This window comes from Vanacampus margaritifer, chromosome 14, assembly GCF_051991255.1.
Source record: "Vanacampus margaritifer isolate UIUO_Vmar chromosome 14, RoL_Vmar_1.0, whole genome shotgun sequence".
In the NCBI taxonomy this organism is placed as follows: Eukaryota; Metazoa; Chordata; class Actinopteri; order Syngnathiformes; family Syngnathidae; genus Vanacampus; species Vanacampus margaritifer.
Window position 1 is genome coordinate 1,625,966 of NC_135445.1, and position 23,770 is coordinate 1,649,735.

A 23,770-nucleotide genomic window follows, 5' to 3' on the forward strand; every position below is an offset into this window, starting at 1 on the left:
TCGAAAGGACACTCCAAATGCTTGCGTTTGATCAGATTTGGACCCATTTCGGGCTATCACGGTGGTTATAGAACATTTGTTTTTAAAAATAAAAATATTTTTTTTTATTCTTGACAATAATATGTTCTATGAAGCCCCACTCGTCCAAATATGGAATTCTGGTTAATATTACATTACAATATTACATTTTTTTTTTTAATCAATATCGCAAGGCGGCCATTTTGCCTCTTGCCGTCGAGCACTGATCCGCATATATGACTGGCTAGCCGATAGGCCGAGACTTTTGAAGCCGCCATATTGCTCCTCCCGGGAAACGTTTCTCAGCATCCGATTTCTATACATTTGCAGCATCGAAATTGGAGAACATTTGAGACGATACTTAGTCGTAACAGCACGATTTATCATGTTTTAAATCTGTTAAACATAAACAAAGAGGAGTTCAGACATTTTACAACTTACGAATACATGTACAGTATAAATTATATGCTTAATGCTATTTACAGGAGGAAATTTGTATATTTGTATTAAAGAATTATAACCGTCACATATAATATATTATTGTCAAGAAATGTTTACGGTTGACTTCCCTCTTTAACCAAGGCTCTATTTGACCATATTGTGCTATTTTTCCTAGATAGTTTCCATGGTTTCCTGCCTCATAGATTGCGTTGAATTCCCAGGCTGCTTTCGTCTCCAGAGTTCTGCCGGTGCCCGAGGTTCGCTTCTGTTTTCCAGGATCCCCAGGGTCATTTGTTCCCAAAATGACCAATGCTCTGTAGTCCCAACCTTTTATGTTCCCCATGGCCCACAGTTACTACGTCCCAAGCATTTTATGTTAGCAGCTTCATGTGACCACAATTTGATGTTCAGAGTCTCAATATAAGATGATGTGAAAGTCGTTTCAACAATCCGTTGACGTTCCCAGTCGGTATCCTGCCACGTCCGACAACAGGGCTGGGTTTGAAAAGCAAAACACACAAAAAAAACGAATAATCGATATCGATTTTCCTTTTCGAGCCTGATATTGATTCGTAAAACCGTGAATCGATTATTTTAATATCTGTCCCCCATAAATTGATAAGAAAATAGTATTTTAAAAGCAAAGGTTGTTTTGTATTGACATATGTACAGTACTGTTCACATGAATTTAAAAGTATTCTCTTGCATTTATGAAAGACCGGATTTCTTGTACTACCATTCAGAATCTTTTTCATTTATATTTACAATTATTGAATTAGAATTATGAAAATATTTACATTTCATCTTTGCTGATGGAAATCGTCGCCGCTGTGGGGAAAAACACTTATGTCCATTTTTAACTCTTTGACTGCCAAAAACGTTAAATAACGTTTCGTAAAATCCTATGGAGGAGTGCCAAAGACGTTAAAAGACGTTTGTTTCAAAACAGAGGTGAAACTAACCATTTTCTATTGTTGATTACTCAAAAACGGAATAAGGTAGAAACAAACTTTTTTTTCTGGTGAAAGATGAGAGTCCAATCTTTCATTTGGTAGAATGGTGTGTTTCCATAGTCCAAACACATAATTTTCTGTGGACCTTGAAAGATCAGTCAAAAGATCAGTCAAAATGCTTAAATGGGCTGGCACCCACGGCATCCCTTTTCTGAAAACGTCTGGCAGTCAAAGAGTTAAAAAAAAATCCACAACATCCCAAAAACGTCAAAATCTAAAATATGGATATAGAAAAAGTGTTTTTTCACATAGCAGTAATTAAATGTTTGCGTAACACTTAAGTGATTTTACCTTAAAGCATTTAACCAGTTACTTCCTCCGCCAAATTTGGAATTTAATCTTTGTGGAGTTTTTATCATGTCCTTGATATTTAAGAAGACTTGATGTTCCATAATTAACTCATTCACTGGCAGCCATTTTGACTGAAGCAACCCCCGTCGTTTTACTGGATTTGGACTGATTTTGCAAGACCCACAGAATATTGTGTTCTATTGCTATAATAACATGAAACCTACCAAAAGAAAGAATCGAGTGTCTTCTTTCATCAGGAAAATAAAACCATTTCTATCTGTTTCCGTTTCGCAACAATTAGCATTAGAATATGCTGTAGCTAAGTTTCATCATTATTCACCAACCTGCTGAAAACTGTGGGGGAAAGCGCTTTTTTTTGCAACATGGCCCTGGTTGATCTCTCGTACTCTGCTGCCACCTGATGGCAGTGTTTTTAATTTATTTTTTTAATAACTACCATTGCTTTAAGCAACCTCTTCAGGTCAGAGGCTGTATCAAAGTCTTCTGTATCCTCTAGCATAGAAAAATAATAAAAACGTATAAATATGTTTTTGGGACCATGGCAATATTTAAAATTGAAATTTTTTATTCCTTTTTCGGAAGCAACTATTGGATTGAAGTGAAGTGAATTGAATGGAATCAGAAAAAAACAAAACCTAATTGAACTCAACTCTTGTGAATTGAACTTGAGGACATCAGAATCGATACTGCACAGCCGAAGATCACCGCGTGTTTGTTGCAAGACTCTTTACCGTTTTTTTTTTGTTTTGTTTTCCAAGGGCAATCTGAAGTGTCTCTCCACTGATGGACTGTCCGCCGACGCCATCCGAGAGCAAAGGGGAGGACCCGGGCCCAAACTGCCCATCTGCTAAGAAAGACAGAGCATGCTGATTCATGCAACATTCTTCACCAGCGCTCTTCACTTTTGAAATGAGAGCAGTCAGCCGGAGTACAGAGCAGACTGAAAAGCGTGTCATGAAAACAAAATTGCTGGGAGGAACGGCATCGATCCGGCCGTTGCGACTGAACTCATAAATGGCCCTTCGCAAAAACGTCCTCCATATTTGATATTACCATTCCTCATGTGAAGCGCGGGTTCAAGTTGAAACCCCATTAGAGGACTCTGTCGTCTTTGGACACAAGTATCATCCTCCGGCTCATAAATGATACAAATGCCATCGTTTATTCATGAAGACCTCCAGCAAACGGACGGTCCGGGAAGACGTACGCTTTTGCTAATTGTGCTTGCGTCTTGCAATTGTAAAGCATATACAGGACCGGAGGAACCCGTGACCTTGGCGGGACTCCTTACACGGATCTTCCACCCAGGCTGGCAGAGTAATGGCATGAGGAGATGGGGCCGGATGAGCCCGTGCGACCAACTGGAGTAGACAATGACAGATTGTCCGGGGAACGTAATGCATTACTGCAACCTAATTCACTTTAGCCAGGACAACATTCCCACGGACTGCCGGTTCGACCTGAAGGTCATGATTTGGGGATGGAAGCTTTGCCATACCAGACAGTTCTGGTCAATATGTGGGCCATACCAGAATTGGAGAACAGTTTCTGTATCCCCTGCTAATTGAATTTAAAAGTATCCAGGCAAAATAAATAAACTGCTCATAACAAGTCATGATCATTTATTATTGTGAGTGTGTACTCATAACGGAGTTTTTTTTCGGTAACTTTAAAAGAAAAAAAAAAAGTGAAAATTGAGACTATATCCACATCTCCAGGGACCGCTACACCACTGGGCTAGCTTATATTAGCAATGTGACAAATAACAGTCCATCCAAATGATGAGTTCAAAAGTGCATCAAGGCATCCAGAATATTGAAAATAGGTTGATGGGCTCCGGAGAAATTGAATTTTTTTAATTCACACACGCCTCTTCGGGAAACGTTTTTGTGTGACATCGCCGACAAAAAAAATCTGGTCCAAAAACACTATCAATTTAGAGTTATTTGTGAGTAACTGAGTTGTTTTTTTTCTTTCAACATGGCCCTGGTTGATCTCTTTTGCTCTGCTGCCACCTGCTGGCAGTTTGTGAAAAAACTACAATTTCTTCCACCGTTCTTTGCAGTTGAGAGGCTGCATCAAAGCCTTCTGTATGCTCGAGCATATAATTTATTTTATTTTATTTTTTTTAACGTATAAATACGTCTTTGGGACACGTAAAACATTTAAAATAAAAATATTTATTTGGGAGCAAATGAGTTAAATGTTGTTGAAATGACAAATATTTTTATAGCTCTGAAAAACATTTAGAGAGCTCAATTGTCCTCAAATGCTGGAATACTCCATGTTTGAATGGAGTAAGACAAAAGAAAAACAATTATCCTTGACCTTGTTTTCGCACGGAAAATGTAGCCCCCACTCCACACACACACACTTCTTGTAACATTTAATGACCAGCTTGGAGCCCCTTTAATGCAACCCTGACCTTATAAGACCATTGAATAGCCTCTCCTGGATCGTAATATTTTATCAGCAGGAATGCAATCTGCCTCCACGGGAATGCCGAGTGTGTGATGCGTCAAACACGCAAATACATTTCCCCGCCAAGAATTCCATCAGGGAGCGCCGCGATTGCACCCCAGGGCGTTTGTGTGCCGTTTGTGGGGGCGTCAGTCTTCGGACCTAAATGACAGCCCCCTTAGAGCCGCCACCCATCAGGCATCTGTCGGGACGCGGGCGATCTCGTGTCATATCCAGATTGACGGTCACGGGAAAATGCCGGAAGGCCACCGTGATGGAATGTCGAGTTCAAGTTGCAAGCACACTTTGAGTCGCAGGCACCATTCCAATGACATGCGGCGATTTTCTCTCTCATATATATATATATAAATATATATATATATATAAAATATATATATATATATTTTATATATATATATATATAAAATATATATATAAAATATATATATATAAAATATATATATATATATATAAAATATATATATATATATATATAAAATATATATATATATATATATAAAATATATATATATATATATATATAAAGAAACAAACGCTCACTTACATTACATAGACAGGACTAGAGGACAACTAATCAGCAAACCATCCAAAAAGAACTGACCAGAAACCAGGAACTAAATACAAACAAACTGACAAGACAAGGAGACGAATGGATGACGCAAAGTAACAGATGGACATAAAACCTTAACGAGAAAGACATGAGCCACAAGAATAGACCATAACATGCAACTAAACCAAAAACGAAAACAAACAAATACAAATCATGACACTACTTTTTGGATCATAACAATAATTATGTTTTCATTTAGCTGAAACCAAATATAAGAATGAAAGCGTTTTGAGTCCGTCACCTGAGACATAAATGATGGCGGTAATTAGCAATGCAGCTGTGAAAAAAAAAAAAAAGCAATGCAGCTGTGCCATCCACTTTCCATGATGTGCGAGGAATACATTTGCCAAGTCTTGGTGGAGGTCCGCGTTGGGCCGCCTGCCGCTCATTTATGACTCAAAGGTGACATCATTCATCTCATCCAGCGCAAACAATATTGGTCCTTCCTGCAGGCTAAACGAGAGGCGAAATTTGCATAATTCTCAATGTTGCTTATCATTAAGATTGTGCAATATTGATGCTCTCGCTGACTGAGATTCCACTGCAAGCAAGCACAGACTTTTTTTCCTGGTTTGTGTTTGTTTTTATGGATGCTGTGATGATGATGATGGCGTTCATTTTTTTTTGTGGGGGGTGGGGGGGGGGGTAGTTGCTGCGATAACGGCGTCTCGGTGGGGTTGTGAGAGATGAGCAATGATGGCAAATAGCGAAGCCATTAGAGTGGAGTCGGCCTCACGCAAAGCCGTCGTCCAAGTTGAGGCGCTGCGGGGCGAATGGGTCAAGGTCTCAGCTTCCTCGTCTCAATCCTCAGGGTGGGAAAGCAAGGATATTATGGTCTGGACACTGTCAATCAATCAAATCTTTTCTTTTTTTTCCCCCCTCCTCTCAGTCTTTGAGTTAGGATAAAAGTCTAACTTTTTCTTGACTTTTTTTTTTTTTTTTTAGACACAGACAGACCTCCACAAAAAAAAAAAAAAAAAAAAAAAAAGAGGTAATGGAAGACTGTCCGATATCCTGATTGGCCACATTGCGGTTGAACATGAAGATTATATTAGTGTACGTTTCTGTCACACCCTTATTGTTATTTTCGCCGTGCCAAGTTAAAATTTTGACACCGATATTTGTGAACCATCAGTAAAAAAAAACTGTCAGCGATGTCCCACGATGCCCATTTTATGAATTATCACGTGATGCGACTGACTACCCGAAGTCAGCTGGGATAGCCCCCCCCCCCCCCCCCCCCTCGCGACCCTTATGAGGACAAGCGGTTAAGAAAATGGATGGATGGATATTATGTGGTCTGACCATTTTAGAAAGGTTTCCATGATCGATGTCCTAAATTGTAGATGATAGGGATGTAACAATAACGGCAATATCGTGATATGGCGATATTAAAACTGCCACAATATCGGCGTCGTCATGTCACATTATCAAAAGCAGCACATCTGTTAAATGTCAGGTTGATTTCCATTTGTGCAGTCCTAACAACCTCTGGTGGCTCGTTTTTTTTTTTTTTTTTAGTGCAGTTTAATTTTCACAAGGCATGTTTTGGCCCTTCTAGGTTTAAAATCCCCGCTAATGGTCAGATGAAGGGGAACGTCATATGCTTGTGAGTCAACATGTGGAGGAAGTCAATGTGTGCCTCAATATTAAGTGTTATTAGAGATTGCAGGTTGTTTTTATGCATTGCACAATATTGTCACCTCTTTTTTTTTTTTTGCATCGCCAACCTCGATTTCAATATCTTGATAATGATTGTATCGTGACTTCATATTGTGATGATTGGATATCGTTCCATCCCTAGTAGATATGAGTAAATAATAGTCAAGAATGAATATTTGATGTATAGTTATAATAAATGAACTGTGCTAGATGTGGTGAAATCCTTCTCCTTTCAATCAAAAGTTGGGGTACACACCGTTTGGTTCTACTGTCGGTGGGCAACTATTACAGTTAGAAAAACACATGCTGCCTAATGATTAAAAAGGGTTCTTTTGGAGCACGCTGGTGAAGTTTATTCCGCATCCTGGAGGCTCTGGTCGGCTTATTGGCTCCACACTCCTGTGGGCCTGTTATCTGTGGAGCAAGACATTGATCGTGATAGGAAAGCAGCCATCTGACCCTCCAGAGCTTGTTTGGGGGTGGGGTGGGGGGGCTCAGTGAAGAAGATTATCTCCATGCGTCACAGATGCACCCAACCATTCCCCTCCAACCAGAAAAAAAATAAATAAATCCATCACTTTTGGATGATGGCCGTGCGCTTCGAACCTGGGCCTTCAGCCTGTTATGTTGCGGGTCAAATTAAACCGGTAAGAAAAACTAGAAAAAGAGCTTGGGTCCGACTTTGTCTGTTAGTCTTTGATTTTTAAAGGTTAACTCTTTGACTGCCAGACGTTTTCAGAAAAGGGATGCCGTGGGTGCCAGCCAATTTTAAGCATTTTGACTGATCTTTCAAGGTCCATAGAAAATGATGTGTTTGGACTATGGAAACACACATACTGCCAAAACAAGATTGGACTCTCATCTTCCATCAGAAAAAAAAAAGTTTGTTTCTACCTTATTCCGTTTTTGAGTAATCAACAATAGAAAATGGTTAGTTTCACCCGTTTTGAAAAAAAACGTCTTTTAACGTCTTTGGCACTCCTCCATAGGATTTTACGAAACGTTATTTAACGCTTTTGGCAGTCAAAGAGTTAAAACCGTTGGTTGCGTTATGTGATGTTTTTGGATGATTAAAACTCATTTGCTCTCCAAAACGTATAAATATGTTCTATTTAAATATTACCACGGTCCCAAAAATGTATTTATTCGGGGGGTTTTGTACTAGAGCATACAGAAGGCTTTGACGCAGCCTCTGACCTGAAGAGGTCGCTTAAAGCAATTGGTAGTTATTACAAAAAAACCTCCATCAGGTGGCAGCAGAGTATAAGAGATCAACCAGGGCCATGTTGAAACTAGCGGTTTCCCCCCCCCCCCCACTGTTTTGAACAGATTTGTGAATAATGATGAAACTTGGCTATATTCTAATGCAGATGGCTGCAAAAACGGAAACTTTTTTTGTTCCCCTGACGAAAGAAGAGACTCTAATCTTTCTTTTGGTAGCTTCCATGTTTTTATAGCAATAGAACACAATATTGTGTAGGCCTTGCAAAAGCTGGCAGAAAGCTTTGACTCAAATTCAACGCATTTTCAGCAAATATTGACGTATTCATTACAATTACACACAATGTCACAGATTCTTCTACGGCAGGTGCGAAGCCTGCTTGGACAACTCTTTAGTACAAATGCAATATTGACTACTAATCATTTGTCAAACAATGTCACTATTAATACTTTGTAATTTTCACATCATTTATCTTGAGAATTCCCACGCCATTTCTGCAGAAATTGCACTTGATGTGATGTCTCTCTCGGGTGCATGTCGGCTGTCCGTCCGCAGAAAGAAAACCCCGCGCCGATCTCGTCGCACCCTCATTGGTTTAAGTGGCAATATATCGCTGTTGGTTTTTATGCGAGGCGACCGGCTTAATCCAAGCATGCCTTTCAATGAATAACAATGCGCAAACTCCATTTGGGATCAAGCATTACATCTGTTTATAATTTCATTTTCGCTGAGCGGCCGCATCGCCATCCTTGCATTTGCATTCCTGTACCTGATTGTCTTTCTCCACAATCCCACAATGTTTTTCGTTCTGCACGTGATTGGGCGCCAATGAAGACGTTGAGGTGGTGAGATTGATGGCGCGGCCGTGATTGAGACGGACGGGGCCCAATAACGCACTTCACGTGCGTCCGCTGTGGTGTCAAAGGGGGAGTGGCGTTAATCTCCTCCATCCAGTGGGGCGTCATGGCCGACATCACCCAGCCGGATTAGTTTGCGGGGCGTGACTGCTCATGTAATCTCTTGCCGTCGTTTTTGCCAGCTCGGTTCAACGAGGCGCTCGTCGTCGCGGTGTACTTTTTCATTTGGGAGCGTGACGTGCCATGCGAGGCAACGGTGACCATTTTTGTTTTGGGCATGACAATCAAGCACTTTCAGGAGGCCACGCCCCCCTCCCCAGGTGGCACATCGACACTCCAAAATTCGGGATTAGTTTGGGCTGGATTTACACTGCATGGCTCAGCGGACACGATTCAGGGTTTTTTTTTAGCTCCTAAGTGGCACAATTGGGATGCGGGCCGTGGCACAGAGAAGAGAACATTTCGATAACTTTGGACCAGGATCAGGCCGTTTCCAAAGGAAAATTGGATTTGCATCAGATTATCTGACAATGCGAACACACACATCAAATAGAACCCCACAATAGCAGCTTTGTGCCGTCAAAATGTAGGATTTTTTTCCCTTCCCAATTTACATATGGGCAGATAATCAGGCCAATTTTTTTTCTTCTTCCCTTTCGATTAAAGTCAGCAAATAACTAATTGTCAAATGTCTAAGGGTTATCCTGTGGTGTGCGGAGTGCTTGGAGGGATTTTTTCATCCCCAAATTGCCCGAAAATGGTTACAGCAATGTTTTTAAATGGGGTACAGAGTTTGCGTATTTTACTCTTTTGATCTAAATTAGAAAGGGTCAAATTATCGGTTTTCTTGAAAAGATTATCCTGTGTTGAGACATATTTTTTGTTTCTGGAATGGTCAACCTAACAGTTGTAAATGTTAAACCTGTTCAATATTTATGATCGGCAAATCCTCAAGTTTTGAGAAGACTGTCGTAAGCACGTACCGATAATCGGGCTGATCAAAGCTCAATAATCGGATGTTTCTCAAAGATGATCCTAAGTAATTATTGTGTGGTGTGGCGAGTTAAATGACTTTTTTCTGGATCTGTAGGGAAAACAGTCAAGGGTGAAAATGATAAGTGTTAAGTTCATCCAACAATCGGGATTAATGATGTCTCTAAAAGATGATCTTGAGCGATTATCCTGTGGTGTGGGTTGCGCCAAGCACTGTACGTATTGGACCGACAATCTGATGATCTTTCAATCAAACTTAGCAAGGGCCCAATTATCGGATGTGGTTTGAAGATGATCCTGAGTGATTATCCGGTGGTGTCGGGCGATTCCCGTCAGTGATCTGCTGGAGAGCAGTCAGGTCCGTGTAGCACGCTTTACGAAACGCTGAAAAATCCCCGCCCCCGTGTGTGACGATTCCATCAAAGTGACGCTCGTGCTTCTTTGAGCAAAGACGACATACCGCAAAAAATTCAATCATCTCGGTCAACAAAATATTCCCAATTCAGATTCATCCAATTCAGAAGTGGATTATTATTTTTTTTTTCTCTCTTGAAGTCAAGCTCCTGCTGGTTTTTCTGACAGACTCTCTTCAACTCGACTTGAAAATGACAAATTATTCATGCCTCACATCAGATACGCCACAAAGGGACACTCTCGGGGTGGTTCTCCGCATATTTGTGTTTGGGGGGGGCGCTCCGCGTCATCATTTTTGGGAAAGCTGTAAACCACTGTGGTCCTTTTTGTTTTTTTTTCGTCGACTTGCCTTGAAGGTGATGGAACATCAGAGGGATCAAACATTCAAGCTGCCACCGTCAGATAAGAAACCAAAGCACGTGGGAAGCGCCCGCCGGTCGAAACAAACCGACAACTCTGGTGATATCAAGTAAGAAGGCAGCTTATCGGAAACGTTGCACAGTGTCATTTCTTTTCTTTCTTTTTTTTCCCGCATATCCCGCAGTAGTAAATAACCTGACAGGAGTAGAATAAAAAAATCAAATAAAAATAAAAAATCGTCAAAAGTTGATCTTTGCAGACGTTTTGCTGTCATCACGTTGATGATGAGCTTTTGGGCGAATGTTGGTTTATGATAATGCATGTACAAGACAAACCTAAACTGACACTTGATGTCAACTAAAATGGAATTTGCCGTTTGTCAAATACCGATCAAGCAAACTGTATTTTTGTCATCAAAAAAAGAAAAGAAAGTCCTTCGAGCAGAATGTGACCATTTTTTTTTTTTTTGCCAAAAGTGGCACCGGAGCCAAAATGACTAAATGTCTATCCAGTATGGGTGGGTCTCGATTCTATTTTCCTCAAACGATTCGATTTCGATGCACAGCTCAGTTTGATTTGATTTCGATTTTTTACTGATTCGATTCAATTCACTTCAGTTCAGTTCAATCCGATATTGATTAATTATGGAACATCATTTCTCCTTAAATGTCAAGGACATGAATTAAAAAAAATTAAAACTCCACAAACATTAAATTTCACGAATTTTACCAGGTTGGATTATTTATTTATTAATGAAAGTAATGCGTTATAATCACTTAAGTGTTACACAAACATTGACACCAGGATGAGGTGAAAATGTTTTCATAATTCTAATTCAACAATTGTAAATATAAATGAAAAACATTCTCAATTGTCATAAAGTGTAATAAATCAGGTCTTTCATAAATACTTTTAAATTCATGTGAACAGTAAATTTCAAGTAAACCATAAAATCACCCAAAAATTGGCCTTTAAATTGATATTTTCTTGTTAATTTATGGTGGTGGGGGGGGGGGGGTAGATACTGAAATAATAGATTTATGGTTTTATGAATCGATATCATGCTCGAAAAGGAAAATCTATTTGACCCAGCCCAAAAAAAAACCTATCCAGAAAAAAAGAAAGAAAAGAAAAGTTGGACGAACTCAAAATTTCAAAGCATTAAACTTTGCTAAAATTATAAATTGGGCAATCGAAAAAAATATAAAAAATTAAATAATAATAATAATAAATTGGGCAATCGAACTAAATATTTCAAGTTTTGCTGTTGTGAAAATGGTCCCGTGTTTCACAAGAAGAAAATAAGAGAACTGAGACAAACTAAAAAAAAAAAAAGCCAAAGAAAAGGCAAAACGTGACATTGTGATGGCAGTCGGAATAGGAAGGAGGATTTTTCCTTGAAGACGGCGGTCCAATTCCAACGGCGCAACTAACGTCAGACGTTCTGCAGGCTTTTGGCACAATAAACTCATTCAGTCGAGCTTTTTATGGAGCGTGCTTTGTGCAGGAGACTGGACAAGTCCCACAAAAGAGAATTAATAAGACTATGTGGCAAGCAAAGCGGTCCAGCCCAACCAATGAAAAGGTTACAGCTAAATAAAACTGTGTAGTATTGGAACTATTATGAAAAAAAAAAAAGAATCATAATAAAAGGATGTTCCTTTTCTGAGAATGTACTGGAAGATTGAGCTAAAATAAGAATGTGATGGCCAATAGATTTAAGCAGGGATGTCGGAGCTAAAATGTCTGGACAAGAAGTCTGCAAAGTCTGAAATCTAATTGGCCGGGGTTTAATGCTGCATAAAAAAAAAAAAAAGAGAGGCCGGCGTTTTTATTCCTCGTCCTCAGAGTCGCTTAGCGAATCTTTAAGCGCAGATCGAGCACGTGACTCTTGAAGTTTAGACGGTTGATTGATGACTGCGGCTCTACGCCGTTACGGAATGACAAAACGCTCTGATAAACAATTAAAAAGAAAATAACACACGTTGCGCAAAAGCAATGACATTCGAGGTTAAAACGGGGGCATCAAAAGGGGGACACGCCATGGAAAATAGATTGGACATTTTTTTCCATCCGTCATCCGGACAGACGTGAGGCCGTCAGCATTTGACAGGCTTTGCGGTGTTTGGAGCCAAATTATGGCTCGTTTTTTTGGAGAACGCGCAAATCAAGTCTGTGGAGGGTCTGCTCACTCCGTGTGTGAAATGAAACCAAATAAATAACTTAGCTGCCTATTTTTTTTTAAAAATGAGGCGGTCGAGAAAAAAAAAAAAAAACACATTCTGATACAATATAAATATTTGCCAAAAAACGTAAACAGTGCAAGTGATTTTGTCTTCAAAGAGGTCAGACAGCAAACAGTGTCAACGCAGCATGTCGGCATGTCGCCCCCGAGCAGGTGCCGAGTGCAGATTTGTGTGCCTACCTCGCCACATGGGAATGGACGGAACAGCATGGCGTGACGTCAAGGGCACAAAAGCCTTCAGGCTCCTGCAAGGGAACGAAAGTCAGCAAAAGCCTACTAGAACTTCTGAAATTCATTTGGGGGTGAATCGGAGGCACTTTCGTTGGTGCCATTTGACACGAGTTGGATGAATGCGATCGGTTCATTCACGGGTACGTCCCACTTTTAAGAGGGTGCGCACACTCGGGCAACATCACTATTTTTGTTACTTTTTCAATTGAGTTGCAGAGATTATAGATCACATTCTGGAATATATACATATATATTAGGGGTGTGAATTGCCTAGAACCTGACGATTCAATTTGTATCACAATTAATTTTAATTTCATCTCTTTCTATTCTGTTGTTTTCTCTTACTGTAAACTGCAGCTGGACGGAGTCCAGGAAAAAGTTCCCCACGGGGAAAATAAAAGTATATCGTATCGTATCGTATCACGATTCATAGGTCACGATTCGATTCGATACCGATTAATCCCGATGCGAATCTATAAATTGATTATTGCGATTTTTTGGGTGTGTGTTTTTAAACTCAAATTTAGAAAATACTCATCAGTAAACTTGTACAAGTACACTGTAAGATTTGTATGAAAATGTATTTATTTATCTGAAAAGTCAGGTTGCAGTCGGTTTCATGTTTGAACAGCACTGAAATAAAAATATTAAGGCTTAATGTTCTATTAATATAACATTCTTCCATGCTTAATGTGTAAATATATTCCCATGAAAAATTGATGTTTAAAAATCGATTCGACCGCATATTGAATCGAGATATATTGCCGAATCAATTTTTTCTAACACCCCCTAATATATATATATATATATATATATATATATATATATATATATATATATATAGTATTAGACACATTTGAACAGGGGTGTGTAGACTTTTTCTATCCACCGCATATATTAATTCAAAGAGTGTTTGTGCAAATATTGCAGCGATGCTTATTGCGATGCTCGCGTAATAAATAAAGCAGCAACCTCCCCGTCAACCTGCTCTACGTCTCCTTTAGAACCCGTTGCCGCTGCGTAACCTTTTCATGTTGACATTTTTCCTCACCGCGGGTGTGCGGCAAGACGCCGCCACCCTGTCAAGTTTGTCACCCCCGCGCCCTCAACCGCCACTAAAATCCTCATCAATCCCACTCGACATAGCGGGTGCAAGGCCCCTCCCCCCTCCCCCCCCGGGCCTGACAGTCATGAAACGGCCATCAGCAATTGGTTGACCTTGGCGATAAAGATGGCGGCCGGCGGGTCAACGGACGGCAGACAGCGGCACGCAGGCTCGTATCGCAAGATGACACGTCGGTAAGATGGACGTTACAAAAAAAAAAAAAAAAAAAAAAGAGCCTGCAGAGATAACATAATAGGGCGCATGTGTCAACGCCGCACGTCATTTATTGATGGAGGGGACGCAGGGCACAAAAACAAAGAGGATTTTTTTTTTTCCCCCCCCAGACTCATGTAAGGATGAGCATCCATTTTCTATACGGTTTAAGCAGAAAAGTGAACATATTTGAAATGCCAGAAACAAAAACTAGCGCAACTTATCGTTCTGAATGATCTCAAGCAGGGCTCGCCTGTTTCTGGTGTTTGAAGCTTTTTCGAGATCTTATCAAATTGGGCGTTTTTAAAAGTAGTAAGACGGAAGGACGGGCACACACAAAGACAATCCGCTGTTTTTTTTTGTTTTGGCTCCTTCCTGCCCAAAGACGTCAAACGGCCGACTAGCTTGTGTTACACGATAGCTGCCGATTTAAAAGGGGGCGTGTCACTGTTAGCAAAGATTTTCATCCTGTTTTTGTTCATGAACTAAAATGTCCATAGATTCGAGTCCAGTTTTTATTATTAAATGAAGTATTTTCGTCTCGTCTCCATTAGTCGACGAAAATGCGTACTGATTTAGTCTCACTTATTGTTTATTAATGAGGGTTTCAGTCTAGTTTAGTTTGGTGAAAAATGTGCGTTGACCAAATTATTTTTCGTTGACAAAATGAACACTACTTATAACCATGCTAAAAATACACGCTAGGTTGTTAGCGTATAACTAAATCAACCCGTTGAAGTTCTTAAGAAGAGCATAATACACAATAAATTTATTTTTAAATATATCTAACTTAACAGTGTTTCTGATCGATATTATTTGGAACCTTGCTTGACTTGTTAGAAAATGACTTTTTGTTTTGTTCGGTACGCCGTCTACTCGTTGAGGGCAAAAACAAAGGCAGCAGTAATTTGGGAACATCGATTTAGTGACATTCTACTGTTGGAACACCCAAAAATGAAAAATGAAAATCAACTGAGGCCAATTTGGGCAGCCGGGACAACGCGACCCCACAGGGGACAAGCGCCATCCTTAATTGCGCCGTCCTGCTCTCGAGCCAATCGTCTGCTATTCTGCCGCGGGAGGAGCCAATCACCTGGGCGACACCCTGCGCACATCTTCCTGGATGGTTCGAGGGCTTGAAGCGGATGTTCCTGCCCAATGTGTATGCGAGTCACGCTGTCGTGGAGTGGAAGATTTACATGCTAGGTGGAAAAATCGGACATGGCTTGAGCAGGGGTTCGCAAAGTACGACTCTTCTTTAATAAAGCCCACCTAGCTTCTATGTATAAATTATTTTTTTTATCCTATTAAATAATTGGTTGAAATTATGTAAATGTTACATTTATATACACATAAAAAAATAATAATTTCATTTAATAGTCAAATAATATAATGAAATGTATTATTTATATATATATATATATATATATATATATTTATTCAAAAAATTGATTGTGTTTAAAATGCATAATTTAAAAATGCAATCCCTTAATTCATTAATAATACTTATACATTTAACATTTGCTCAAATAATTGCTTAATTCATTAAAATTATAACAACAAAATGAACAAAAGTGAATAAAATAAAATTACCTATGTAAAAAAATAAAAATAAAATCATGGTTAATTAATTTAACTATAATAGTTATGAGCGAAATGATTTTGCATATACATTCACCATTTATTTTTTTTTACATCGTTACAGTATTACATATATAACATATGCAACTAAATATTTTTTTTAAATAAATTGTAATCATACCCAAAAAATTTAATTCATGACTGCAACAAACAATTTATCATCTAAAATGACATTCAAAAATGCATTTTTTTTTTTAGCACCAAAAGTGTGCCACCCTTACTTATCATATCTGAAATAATATTCCCGCCTGGAGAAGTTTTTTCTTCTTTCCCGCCCGTGACCTTTGCAATCGTCGCCATGAAATCCGTTTAAAAGTCTCCGTTTTTTGCACAGCGTGGCACATTTAGACTTTGATATGGACTTGGTATTTAGATAATTGTACTGAGAAATGGGGACGCGACGGCGGGGCAAAGTGTGGCGTGAAGCAGAACGTTCACGCCCGCCCTCGAGCTTGGATCCATTTGCTTAACAAGGCCTGCGTGCCCTTCAGCGCAGGCGGTACGTCAGTCCATCTTGAGGGCAAACTAGGCGAGACTGGTGGCAAACACAAAAGTAGGCATGAGATGACTAACAATCACAACCTGATGTTCTTTGATCAAAATCATTTATCCCAACGTGTGTTTTGGAGATTGTGTTATGGTCCGAGAAAAGAAAATAAATGGCAAGAAAAGCCTTATTAGAAAACCTGGACTTTATTTGAGGCCTTGTACAATGTAGGCGGAAATTATGAAGCGTTTAAATAGCAGTGAGTGTTAGCGCTAAACCTCCAGGCTTTAGTTGAACTTTATTTGGTGCACTGGCGGAGCTAGACTCTTATAAAATTGGGGGAGGGGGGTGTATACTTCAGGGTATCCAAAAATGATGCCAAATGATTTGCTTCATTAAAAAAATAATTTCAATCAGAGTCTCTAAATGTTGAAATGTATTTAAGTACATATTAAGCATGCGGGAGAAAACAAAAACGTTCAAAGTCTATGAACAATTCCCCCTGAAGTCATATTTTGTCCCTTTATTTCATTTTCCACGCACCCTATGAAAAAAATAATACATTTGTTACTCGTACTACTACTTTATTTACAGCCACATAATGTTATTCATTTTATTAAATCCCCCACTTTTAGACTTTAACGTTAGGGCATATATACTAAGTATTAAGTATCCTTCAAGCTGTTTTTGTGTGTGATGTTTAAATATCTTATTTTGAAATCTATGCTTTTAATTTGGAGGGCCGCTCTGAAATTCTGTTTCCTGTTTTACGCCTCTGTTCGTCATTCAGCTCATGCATTTATTCTTAGTTTGTGCAAAACAACGTTAACTTATTGATGTCCGTCCAAAACTATCTGAACATAAAAGTTGGGGAAACCAACATGGCATTGCCAAAAACGTGTCATCTTGATTAGAGACTAGGGAGATTCTTCTTCTCCAGACAGCTAGTGAGGTGGATTACAACATTTTGTGGTAAATAGCGCCAGCTACTGTTCTGGAGGGGCATAACAATTAGAAGAAAAATAATAAATACAAATTGCTGGCAGACTGCACTGCACCAGTGCCGCGATATGTCAATCATTTGGCACCTGGGGGTCTAATCACATTGGGGGGGGGGGGGCAGTGCCAACCCGGCCTCCCCGCTGACTCCGCCAGTGACAGTGGAAGCAATTAAGAAGAGTTCCCCTGGCCTCGGCGTGAAAACATCTACCGCAAATCTCTGCACTTAGTTTCTGATTATCGTGCGATTTTCCGCAAACTGTCTTCGTCAGTCTCCAACCGTTAGCTTGTTTACTTTGCACTCCTATCGATTTGCAAGAGGGCAAGAAAATAAAAAGATGCCATTTGCACAATATACTGGCTAAAGATGAGCGCAGTGTAGATTTGGGCAAGAGCTTGCTAATTGCTTCTGTTGTTATTTGAGAAGGCGGCGACCTCCAAAGTGACGACAGTCATTAACATCACCACCTAAGCCAAGTGCAACGACGCCATTAAGGCTTGTAAACAGTGGATGACCGATTCATAAATACACACACTTGGCTTAATTAGCCCGTAAAATACAGTTTTAACGAGTGAAAAGCCAAAAAGTGGGATACAGACACTTTTCCTGGGCTTTGAAAAGCGGGCCTTGTCACATCAAACAAAGCCCGAGTGGCATTAAAAAGGCGTCACTTGTCACACAAGTTATGGCGGAGGCACGTCATGCGGCACTTCTAATAAATAATTGCGCACAAAAGCTCAACTTTCTGTCAGGGCGACACACAACGGAGGAAGTGCCGTTTTATTGCCATTAAATGGGCCGTGATTCTTCTTCATGAGCTCTTTTACCGTCTTCACGTGGCTGATTTATGAGTGTTTTTCCTTTCCGGCGGAGGCAGGCGCGCAACTCTTAATGGCAGGCCCGAAACACTGAGATGCGTCTTGGACACCTCATTAGGTACAATTGATCAAAAAATAATCCGGATTTTGATTTTTCACAATCAAAAAAAAAACATTTCAAAGAAAAATGATTCAAGTGCCGAACAGATTTTTTAAGAATTGTGATCACAATAGCAAACAAAAAGAATTGGTTTTTCCTTTCCTTTCTTTGGTCCTTCCTCGGGTCTCTGGCTGGGTTCTGAAGTGTTCGGTTTAGGTGAACGGTATGGGATTTTTTAATAGGTTTTAGGCGAACTAATGAATACACGCCCACACGCACGCACATACACAATAAAAAAAAATAAAAATAATTTAAAAAAGAGATAGCAATGATGATGACATGTCAAATCAGTAAAATTACCGAATGATCAATACTGAGTCCATCCATCCATCCATTTTCTTGGCCGCTTTTCCTCACTAGGGTCGCGGGGGTGCTGGAGCCTATCCCAGCTGGCTTCGGGCAGTAGGCGGGGTACACCCTGAACTGGTTGCCAGCCAATCGCAGGGCACACAGAGACGAACAACCACACTCACATTCACACCTAGGGACAATTTGGAGAGTTCAATTAACCTGCCATGCATGTTTTTGGAATGTGGGAGGAAACCGGAGTACCCGGTGAAAACCCACGCAAGCACGGGGAGAACATGCAAACTCCACCCAGGAAGGCCGAAGCCCGGACTCGATCTCACGTCCTCTGCACTGGGAGGCGGACGTGCTAACCAGTCAGCCACCGTGCTGCCCTCAATACTGAGTTCTCCGGGAAAAAAATTAAAAAATAAAATTAAAATAAAATAAAATAAAAGAATTGGTTTTATTTATCCGTAATTGCCCAGCACTAGATACAGACGAAGTAAAATTCTGCCTTTAAAAAAAGGTTTCGATTTGTATGAAGATGCTTCCAATCTTTTTTATTTTTTATACATAACTCTTATATTCTAGAATCTAAAATTGAATTTGAAATGCAGTGAACATGTAAGTATTATTGTGTACTGTTTGTTTGTGTTGCTGCTCTAAAACGATCCTAATTTCCATTAGCCCATCTACGAAGGTTAGCATTATGTTAGCATTAGGCCTGCTGATCGATGTTTAACATCATTCATGCACTTGAAAATATGGCGTTTTCCAACCAAAGCTAGTCTGCGACGAGAGCGTTTGCGAATTGCTGCTTGTTTATATCAAGCCGTTAGATTGATAAGTGTAAAAAAATAAAATAAAATGACTGTGCTGCATAGACATCATGAAAATTGATGTGATGTTGACATAGATCTGCACATGTACTGTCAGATACCGATCCGATGTATGATTCTTTTTTTTAATGAAATGTTAGAAGAAACTTGATCAAGCGATACCAATCAAGTATGTGAAATATGACCCATATATTCCAAATTTTGCATTTGTGCTAATGAGTGCTAATATCGGACATTTTTTAAATGGAGGCCGATATAATCCGATACGGTTTAGTTTTTGGGGCCGATATGGGATCAATATCCGCTATAAATATTGGACTGGGAAACCGCTACTCTCCACTAGCATCTACTCTTAAATTTTTAGACGAAAGGGTAAGAAAACAATTTGGCCACATAGGGGCTACTTTTTGCACTGAGAGATCTTCAGTTGGGAAAAATCTTGTCCGATCTGTCAAAACAGCTGGCATTATGAGGAACTCTGATTTTGAAAACAGCAAACCTGAAGCTAATTGCAATCGGGACTTGGCCCCTTATGCAAACAGAGAGCATGTTTGGTGTTGTGGCCAGCGGTTTTGTTTGTGTGCTTTGTGTAAAGGATGCGAGAGCGTGTCAGACATGCTTGGAGCTGGCTGGCTGCTCAGTGAAGCAGAAAGCAGCTGAATGAAATCTTGTGGAGGGGGGGAGAAAAAAAAAAAAAGAGGCAAGACTCTCAGGACATCTTTTTTTCCATCTCCTCTTCTTCTACGCGAGCAGATGTCGTCTGAGGCGGCACTGCGGCGCCCTGTCAACTTGTTGGCCGCCTCTTCGAAACCCCCTTGCGCATGCAAAGCAGGCACCAGCTGCCCTCTCTCCTTGACCACCTTCTCCCGTTTAGAGGCGCAAACATCATTTTCTCCTGCCGGCTTTATTCAAATCAATTCCCCCGCCGCCGCCGCCGCCGCCGCCCCCCAGTGCGGCGTGCTCACGGACGCGCCGCCGTCAGACAAACGTGCTAAGGTGAAGGCGATATGGCGACGAAGAGCGCTTCAAGGACACGGGCTCGTAAAGATGAGGCGGGTGGGGGGAAAGCTTTTGTTGTTTTCCCGTTTGAGGATAGATTGATAGCATGGGAACAAGTGCATCAATTCTGGCTGCGGTGGATTTTTTTTCTCAGCTGTCAATCCAAAGCAATCATGCGAAAGATATCACAATCGCTTGGCCAAAATAGTATCTCAGCTTCACAATTGCATGCATGTACACTTAAAGATTTTCAAGTCCGCTAAATTGTATATATTTATTCCTGACAATCTGAATTTCATCATATAGCAATGGCTTGAGTTTGCTTCACAATTGCCCGTTTTCCACACCGTAAATTCTGTAGCGTACATTTGAATCTATTTAGAGTGGGACCAAATAGACTCACTTTTAGAGTAATATTTCCACTTGGAAGAAAGTAAAATAAAAAAAATTGGAAGGAAAAAAAGTCACTCAAGGGTTGAGGAACAAACTCACGATCAGCCAAACTACTGCCTGAGCTACGCACGTCCTGCTGTGTGTTACTATATTGTGTCAGCTGGAATCTTCCAAACTTCAAGAACAAAAACGATGTTTTTGGTCTCCTCTTGGAGATAAGCAAAAGGTAGGAGGGGCATAACTCAGGTGCTAGTGTGACACTGCGAGGCAATTCAAATGACAACTACGCCACTATGTCGTCTACGTTAGTCAGAGAAGGACATCAATCTCAAAAACAGAGGCGCTTGATCAGTTGCGGGATGCTAACGACACCGTCACGGTCGCCGATTCACGATAGCAAGTGACAGCTGCTGGTAGAGGGCGGCGGTGGCGAGGGCGTAGGCTGCGACCGTTGCAAACGTTTGGCAGCGCCGCAAAGCAGCTGTGAAGCAATCTGCCTTTTAGGATTTGATTAAGACCCGCACGTCGCCTTCATTGCACTCGGCAGACAAAAATAAACTCATGCGGCGAGAAAGACGAAGCTAGAGTAACGAAGATGTTTCGATCCGTGGCTTCCTCTTCGGTTGAATGATGTCGAGTTCAAAGTGCTAAATAACAAATGACGTGGCTAATTTGCATTTGTCCAACAGAAACCAATAAAAGGTATTGAACATGCCAATCCAGGGGCGGTCAAACATTTGTGCTTAAGGGTTTATATTTTATACAGAATGAATAGTAGGAAGAAAGATGTAAAATATTCATGCTTATTTTTTATCTGAAGCAATTTTCTTTATACAGCTTAATGTTTTGTGATCGTTAGCGCGCATCAATTTAAGGTTAAATAAAAAAAGACATCGGAATATCCCTTTTCTATTAATTAGTCCATTATTATTCAGCTCCTCCACTAGCATAATGCTACTCTAATAAAAGGGATACTTGTTGATAATTGTTTTTGTCCAGAATGAATTTGATAACTTTGTTTTTCTTGTACAATTAATAACTTTTAAAACGATTTTTCCATTTGCTGTCGACTGAAGATGACATCACCTTTTCTGGGTTTGGTCAGCAAACTGAGCCACGATTGGTTCGTTACCCACTTCCTCAACACAGGTGATGTCATCTTCAGTCGACAGCAAGTGGAAAAATTAGCATTTTAAGGTATTAGTTGTACATGGAAAATAATGAAGTAACCAAATTCATTCTGGACAAAATAAGATCGTTTTGCTGCTAAAAAATGGCTCAATGTGGGTCAAGTATCCCTTTAATTCTTTTCAAGCTAGGCAACATGGGATTTGTGTGTTTTACATGCGCAGTCGACAGAATTGAACGACAACCACATTAGCTTGAACGCAGCCTGAGAAGCGTCCCGTCTAGTCAACGTAAATTGCAGTACGCCACACCGTAAAAATGTTAATGAATTTTTAATTACTGCGACAAGTGCAGCAACACATGGGAGAGTAGTAACACATTTAACATCAAAGTACAGATAAAGAGCCTCTGAAAATGGGGAAGGTGTTTGGATTCAGGTCATGTAACGCAACGAAATGCACGGCAGGGCACCGGCAAGGCAGGAAGAAAGTGTCGGGGCAAGACAGGAGTGGCAACCGAAGATCAATCCAGGGAAAGGTGCTTTAGAGACTTCCATTGGGCCGTAGCGAACAATCAGGCAATAAATCAGGAGAGCTTGAAATAAGTGCCTGCGGCTGACTGGTAGAACGGAGTGCTAAGTAACGGGATCAACCTGCCTCAAGAAAAAAACAAAACCATTCTACTGCTTTTCTGTTTTCAGTTCAGTGCACCAAATTACAGCAATGGATCACAAGCAGTAGCATCAAATACAACAAAGGCTTGATTTTATTCCCAAAACGTGCCTTCACAACAGAATTACTCGTCAACATATAACAGCATACATTCCAACCCTTACAACAATAGTCCTTTCTCAGCTCCGTTCCGGTCCTTTCTGGATTGCTTGGTGAAACACTACCACCGTGTGGCGCGCACCCAACAAGTCCTCACTCGACAACACTTGATCTCCTCGCTCTTGTGTTGCTCTTTTTATACACAGACATTGTTGGAACATGTTGCAAAGTGACAGGACGGTGCGTTCAAGTCCACGCCCTGTTCACAGAAGGTATTTTGTCACAGGGCCAAGAGTGGCAGATTGGGTTGCATGATTTATATTCACACACACCTTCTCTGCCTCATATTCTGGGTAATAATGGTTCATCTCTTCCTGTTGATCTCAGCGCTGCCCAGCATGCCGTGGCAAAATGTGATGCTATGCTAAAGTCCTGCAAGTCTTAATTCTGATTTCCCTGTATACCGTAAAAACCCGTGAAAATCTCAATTCATCACACGTTTACTTAACTCTGATGCAATCCGTTGTATGAAGAGCCACGGGTGGATAAACAAAAGATTTATGTACACATGTACAGTACCTTCGTCCATCTTGTGAAAGACCATTTAACCGTTAGTAATATTAAATAATTTTCAGACCAATTAAATGAAACTGGATGAATAACGAGTTCTCATAGCACACTGGTTGGGAATCATTGTTCTACCAAACATCCCATAATTGTAACAGTGGACATTTTACAGTAAAATACATGTATTGTGATATGGCTAACTGTGCACACCAGCCAGTCTTCTTAATATTTGACATTTTTTGCTTGGATTATACCGAACAAAAGGTCAGCCATATGTGAAATGAGGACTAAACAATACGGAACCTTAGCAGCCGTAGACTTTCTTTCTTTTTATCTTACCTTAGTTCCTTTTCGCCATTGCTGTCTCATTCAAAACCTTTCCTCATTTTCTGTTTTCCGGGTTATCAGCCAATCGGGAGTCTTTCTGGCCCTGCGAGGCACACCTGTCTCTAATCAGCTCATTGCTGTACAAATGTAGAAAAAATACGAAGAAGAAAATATCA

The 23,770-nt window shown here is 40.3% G+C and overlaps 1 long non-coding RNA gene across 1 annotated transcript; it reads right to left on the reverse strand.

The window, feature by feature from the left end:
• Window positions 1-491: 491 nt before the first annotated feature.
• Window positions 492-23,702, reverse strand: LOC144063724 (uncharacterized). The gene is made up of 3 exons (XR_013296629.1): window positions 23,607-23,702; window positions 12,809-12,873; window positions 492-954 (listed from the first exon to the last, which is right to left on the reverse strand). It is a non-coding gene; the product is annotated as an uncharacterized LOC144063724 (long non-coding RNA).
• Between the last annotated feature and the right edge of the window lie 68 nt (window positions 23,703-23,770).